The 6,691-nt window shown below is 52.1% G+C and overlaps 1 pseudogene; it reads left to right on the top strand.

Moving 5' to 3' along the window:
• The first annotated feature begins 1,958 nt into the window (after positions 1–1,958).
• On the top strand, positions 1,959–4,989 carry LOC138915099 (melanoma-associated antigen 10-like; annotated as a pseudogene).
• The last annotated feature ends 1,702 nt before the right edge of the window (positions 4,990–6,691 follow it).

Here is a 6,691-nt window from a genome sequence, read left to right on the forward strand (position 1 = left end):
GAGGGAGCTGTCCACCCCAGCTGTGCCCCTGTTGTCATCCCCGGAAGCCCCAGACTGGACACGAGGGTTTTTCTGAGGGGGGACTCTGTGGAGGGAGGAGGCCTGGGCCCTGCCCGGCTTCAAGATGCGGATCCTGAGGGAGGAGGGAGGGGACCTGCCAATGGAGACAGCGGGGCCCCTTAGAATCCCTCGTGTCAGCCCGATTTGGCGGGCTGCGAGCAGAGGGACGCCTCCTTACGCCCTGCCTTCCGTTTCCGGTTCTCAGGGAGCCGGCGGGGTGGGCCCAGGGAGCATCGTCAGGTCGGTGGAAGGGAGAGGGTGCCGGCCACGTGGGGAATCAGTGTGACTACTTTGAGGATGGATGGCGGCACCTTCTAGAGATAGAGGCCCCCAAACCCCACTCTGCCCCCACTGTCGACCGCGGGAGGACTCGGGCAGGGGCGGCCGGATGCGGTGCTCCCTTGCTTCTTCCAGGAAGCGGTTGGGCTTGTCTCATGGAAGCGAGGCCTTCGTGTGGGGGGCAATGGGAATACCCAGCAGGAGGACAGAAGATGCCTCCTGCTGCAGAACAGATGGGGTTCAGTCCCTGCTGTCAGCCCTAGGAGACCCTGGTGGGAGTGGCGGGATGTGGCCTCTGCTTTTATCTGGAGGTTTTCAGGGGAGTGAGGTCCTGGGTCTGAAGGGGTGAGGGTGGATCGGCAGGGGCAGGAGTCCCAGGCCCTACCCAGGGTCAGTTTCAGGACTGAGGGCACCCCCTGCACCAGAACACATGGGGCCCGAAGGTTCTCTGCCTTTGCTGTCAACACAGGCGTGCCAGGGGCGTGGTTACTGGCCGTGGTCCCCCTCCCGTTCTTCTGGGGGGGGGGGTGTCTGGGAGGTGAAGACTTTGGTCTGAGAGGTAGGGCCGGAGTTCAGCAGAGGGAGGAGTACCACAGCCTGCCAGATGTCAAGATGAAGACTCATTTAGAGGACCTCTCACCCCATAGAGAGAGGTCTCACAGCAACTTGTCCCTGCTGCCAGCCCTGGGAAGCCACACGGCAAGGTTGCCAAATGTGATGTTTCCTGACTTCCACTTTGGGAGTCTGAGGGAGGTGAGGCTTTTTCCGAGGGGTGTGACCTCAGGTTAAAGGGTACAGTCCCAGGCCCTGCCAGCCATCAAGGAGAGAACAGTGAGGGAGGATTGAGAGGACCTCACACCCCAGGTAGATGTGACCTCGTTCTGCTCTGAAAATACCCAAATCCTAGAGAAAGGGGACCCCGGCCCTGCCTTGCCGCACCTGCCAACCCGAGGAGACCACAAGCTAGGTTGACCAGATGTGACATTTTCTTACTTTTGTCTGGGGGAGGTGAGGGCCTTGGTCTGTGGAGGTGACAGTCCGAGGGGGAGCCACATCAGTTCAGAAGAGGGAGGAGTCCCAGGCTCTGCCAGGAGTCAAGGACCCTTGGTGAGTCCTGAAGGCCCTGGGAGGGTCTGGGAAGGGGGCCGGGAGAGAGGAGCTCTCACTTCTGCCCAGAGCTCTACCAGGAGTCAAGGGGATGGAGAGTTCAGGGCGGTGAGGTCTTGGTTGGAGGCGGAATTTCAGGTCAGCAGGGGGCAGGAGAGGCCTTGCCAGAAGTACAGATGAAAACCTTGAGGGAAGGTTCATGGTATTCCCTGGGCCAGAACAGACCCCAGGCAGAGGTGGTGGATTTGGTGTCTTTTTACTTCTGTCTGGAGTGTCCCAGGGAGGTGAAAACCTTGGTCTGAACTGGTGACATCAGCAGAGGGAGGAGTCCCAGGATCTGTGAGGAGTCAAGACAAGGTAAGGCCTTGATGGAGGACTAAGTGTACCCCTCAACCAAGACAGAGGGGCCTCACAGAAATTCCACCCTGTCCCCACTGTCTACCCTGGAAGGATCTCGGCAGAAATGCCTGGGTGTGGTCTGCTCTCACTTCCTGCATGGGGTGGGTGGAGGTGTCTCTGAGAGGTGAGGCCTTCATCTGAGAGGGTGATTTCAGGTCACCAGAGGAGGTGAAGCCAGGCCCTGCCAGGAGTCAAGAATACCTTAATGGAGGGCAGAGGGAACCCCCCACCATTCCAGAATGGATGGGGTTCAGCCCCTGTGTCTGCCCTGCGAGACCCCAGGCAGGGGTGGCTAGATGTGACGTCTCTTCACTTTTGTCTCAAGTATCTCAAGGAGGCAAAGGCCTTGGTCTGAGTGTGAAGACAGGTCAGCTGAGGGAACCACATCAGGTCAGAAGAGGGAGCAGTTCCAAGCTCTACCAGGAGTCAAGGTAAGGACCCTTGGTGAGGACCAAAGATATTTCCCACCCCAGAAAGAAGAGACCACATAGAGTCTGGCTGTCTCTTGTTCTCGGCTGTGGGAGGACCCAGGAAGGGTCAGCTGGATTTGGTATGCCCTCACTTTCTGCTAGGGTGAGGGAGATGTCTCGGAGAGGTGAGGTCATGGTCTGAGGGGGCGATGTCCAGTGAGCAGGGGGTGGCCCAGGCCCTGCCAGAACTAACGATGAATACAACAAGGGAGGATTGAACATGGCCCCACCACAGAACAGGTGGGGTCCAGACCTCAGTTTTAGCACTGGAAGGACCTAGCAGCAGTGGCAAGATGTGGTGCCTCCACACTTTTGTCCAGGAGTTCTCAGGGTGGTGAGGGCCTCGTGCTGAGGCAGCGGTCTGAGGAGGAGCCACATCAGGTCAGCGGAGGGAGGAGTCCCAGACTCTGCCAGGGTTTCAGGTTAGGACCCTGAGTGAGGACTGAGGGCACACCCCCACCCAACAGTGAAGGCATACTCAGCCCTACCCTGCCCTTGCTGTCAGCTCTGGGAGGCCCTGGGGCACAGTGGCCAGATATGGTGCATCCTTACTTCCTTCTTGGTGGTCTCAGGGAGGTGAGGGCTTGTTTTGAAGGGGCTGGGCTCAGGACAGCAGAGGGAAGTGTCCCAGGCCCTACCATGCATCAAGGTGAGGAATGAGGGTAACTCTCAGCCAGGAGAGAGGGATCCCCACAGACTTCAGCCAGCCCTTGTTGTCACCCTAGGAGGCCCTGAGTAGGTGTGGTCGAATGAGTCACCCTTCCTTTCCTGCTCATTGGCTAAGGCTAGCAGATGTGGGGTGGGGTGGGGAGGGCAGGCCTTGTGAGGGTAAAGGTGTGAAACTTAGTGAGCACAGTGGGGATCAGCCACTCCAGAGCTGTGGATGCCTCACAGCCTGGCCCCTCCTCACGTGTCAGGGATTGCAGGAACAATGAGGTGAGGGCCTTGGTGTCAAGTATGTGTTCTCAAGTCAGCAGAGCGGAGGAGGTCCAGGCAGTGCTAGGAGTCAAGGGTGAGGTACACCCCCTGAATGTCTACCAAGGACTCCACCCACACCAGAACAGAAGGAACTGCATGTGCTTGACCCCTCTGGCCCACAGTCAACGCTGGAAGCCTTGGGCTGTACTGGCCGGTGAACCCTGAGGAACATTCTCACATCCTCCTGCAGGTTCCTAGAGGACAAACTGTCCAGGAAGACAGGAGCTCTGTGAGGCCCGAGGGCACCCTGCATACAGGAGACCTCTAGTTGGCCTTTGTCAGAGCTGCCAAGAGTGTGTTTCACTGCTGAGGCTGCTGACCCTCTCCCTCTCTCACCTAGGCCTGTGGGATCTCATCGCCCAGCATCCTGCTCACACTTCTACCTGCTGCCTCCAACAAGAGTCATCATGTCTGACGCTCCAAAGCATCCATGCCTCACATTTGAGCCAGACTTTTGGGCCCAAAATGAGATACAGAACCTGTCAGTAGCACATGTTTCCACAGCTGAGGAGGAGGATGATATCTCCTCCATTTCCTCTTGCTCTTTCACCTTCTCCTACCCCTCCACCTCCTCCTCCCCCCCTTCCTATCCTGTGATCCCAAGCAGCACAGAGGAGGAGGAGGAGGAAGAGGAACAGGAGGAAGAAAAGGGGAAGGAAGAGGAGGGGGAGAAAGGGGAAAAGTGGGAGGAGCCTGCCACTGTGACATTGAGTCCTCATCAGAGTCCTCCAAGCTCCTGCTCCTTCTCCTCCACTTCATGGAGCACATCAGACGGAGGCTTCAGCAGCCAAGGAGAGGAAGACACGAGCTCCTCGAAGACCCCAGCAGATACTGAATCCTTGCCCAGGGACTGGCTAGATGAGAAGGTGACTGATTTAGTGCATTTCATGATCCTTAAGTATCGATTGAAGGAGCCCATCACAAAGGCAGAAATGCTGAAGATTGTCATCAAGAGGTACAAGAAACGATTCTCTCTGATCTTAGGAGAGCTTCTAAGTGCTTGGAGGTGATCTCTGGCATTGACGTGAAAGAAGTGGACCCCACCATCCACTCCTATGTCCTTGTCAACTCACTGGACCTCACCCATGATGAGATACTTAGTGACAACCAGAGCCTGCCTAAAACGGCCTGCTGTTAATCATCCTGTGTGTGATCTTCATAGAGGGCGACTGTGCCCGTGAGGAGGACATCTGGGAGTTCCTGAATATGATGGGAGTGTATGCTGGGAAGGAGCACTTCATTTATGGGGAGCCCAGGAAGCTCATTACCAGAGATTGGGTGCAGGAGGATTACCTGGAGTACCGGCAGGTGCCTAATAGTGATCCTACACGCTACGAATTCCTGTGGGGTCCAAGGGCCCATGCCGAAACCAGCAAGAGGAAAGTTCTGGAATTTTTGGCCAAGATAAAAGGGACTGACCCCATTTCCTTCTCATTCTGGTATCAAGAGGCACTAAGAGATGAGGAAGAGAGAGCCTGGCCCCGGGGATACTACTACTGCCATGTTCATTGCACAGCAACGATCAGCAGCTTCTCCTGCCCCAACTGAAGAATGAAACCACATCTTCACTCTCTTTGAAAAGGGCAGTGAAAGTTCTGAGTAGAAGAGCGTCAGGGTCACGCTGGGAAAACACAGCTTTGTGTTCCTGTTCTCTATGGGTGACTTGGAGGTTTATCTTTTTTTTTTCTCTTGATATTTAAAAATATATTGTTTATTGTTATTTTTTTAAAGATTGACACCTGAGCTAACAGCTGTTGCCAATCTTCTCTTTTTTCTTCTTTTTCTCCCCAAAGCCCCCCAGTACATAGTTGTATATTTTAATTGTGCATCTTTCTAGTTATTTTTTAAATGCTATTACTTTTAACAGATTTATTAGCTTTAAAATCTGAAGTATGAATGACACTGGACACATTTATTGCTGTTTATCAGGTTTAAGAATGAGAGTTTTGATAATTTGTAAAACAAATTGGAGAACCTTCCATCTTCTTTTGTGATCTGGAACAAGATAACCTGACATTGGAATAAGAATTGCCTCGGAAATGTAAAAGAACTCAGCAGGAAATAGAGAAAAAAATGTAAAAGGTGGTTAATTTTTGGATTCCCACAACCACTTTAGTCTGTTGTTCTGTAAAATTGAAAGATATACACCTGAATTTGCTTGGCTTATTCAAGAAAGTAGGAATAATCTTAATTAATCTTAATAAATGAAAGATCCTGCTCACTGACTCATTTATTCTCCAACCATGAATTGGATATTTTATCTTTGGGAAGCACTGTGTTAATCATGGAAATACTGTGATAAGCAAGACACACCCCTGCTCCTAGAATGGTAGAGGCTAAGGGCAGCCATCATATCGGGAAGATGGTGAGATGTTCTCAGTCACCTACAGGACAAGTGAAAACAAAGAGTGAGGAGGAGGGACTCCAGATGCCAGCAGTCAAGTGGAAATGCCCTGAGTCAAGGCAGTTTGGGCTTTGGGAAACTGCAGTCCTTCTATGGGAATTCATTATAACTTAAGCTGTGGGTGGTGGCAGGGGCCAGACTCTCAGATAGTGTGTTTTAAACGTGAGAGAAAAGCCTAGAATGGAAAGCTGCTTAGTAGTTACTTTTGGATCCTGGATAAACCAGAGAGAAATCTCCACCTGGAGCAGGTGTGGAAGATGTCCTGAACTCTTGTTACAGTGCAGTTGACACAGCACGTGAAATAGTTGTTCTATACACATCATCTGCTATGATTCCTTGAGAATAGGGTGATACTCCCTTGAAGTGTGCCCAGAAGCCCCTAGGCTGGCACTCTTTTCCATGCCTGAGAGAGCCAGAGCCTGCTCCATTAAAATGGCATTAAAGATAGGTTATCCTGAGTGTAATTAGGCCAAGTCTAAGCAAGGTCTAGGTTTTGGTGGCAGTGAAATGAATGAAAATAGTGTTTTGGATGAATGAGCAACTGGTAGGGAAGGAAGGAGTTGGTCTTTGACTTAAATTCTGGGAACTTGGAGTTATATCAGCTAGGGAAGATTAACCCAGACCCAAATTAATATATTCTCTAAGATGAAGAATTTAGTGACTTATTTGTGAAGCTGCATTTTTGCCTGATTTGATAGTCTGTCTCCTTATTGAGCTGCATATTGTCTGAGATGTCCTGGATAAAAACGAAATCCCAGAGGAGAGAGCAGTAGGGTCTGGGGACAAAATAATATTAGTAGTAACTGCCATTCATTAAGGACCCAATAAATGCCAGTCACTATGTCACACGATTTTCCGACTTTACCTACATTCCAGCAGTCCTACAAGACGGGGCTTATCAAATGCATTTTACAGATGAGGGATCTAAGGCTCATAGTGCTTGGCGATTTGCCTAAGATGATACCGCTAGTAAGGGACAGGGCTGGGGCTAGAA

Source organism: Equus caballus, chromosome X (genome assembly GCF_041296265.1).
Source record: "Equus caballus isolate H_3958 breed thoroughbred chromosome X, TB-T2T, whole genome shotgun sequence".
NCBI lineage: Eukaryota > Metazoa > Chordata > Mammalia > Perissodactyla > Equidae > Equus > Equus caballus.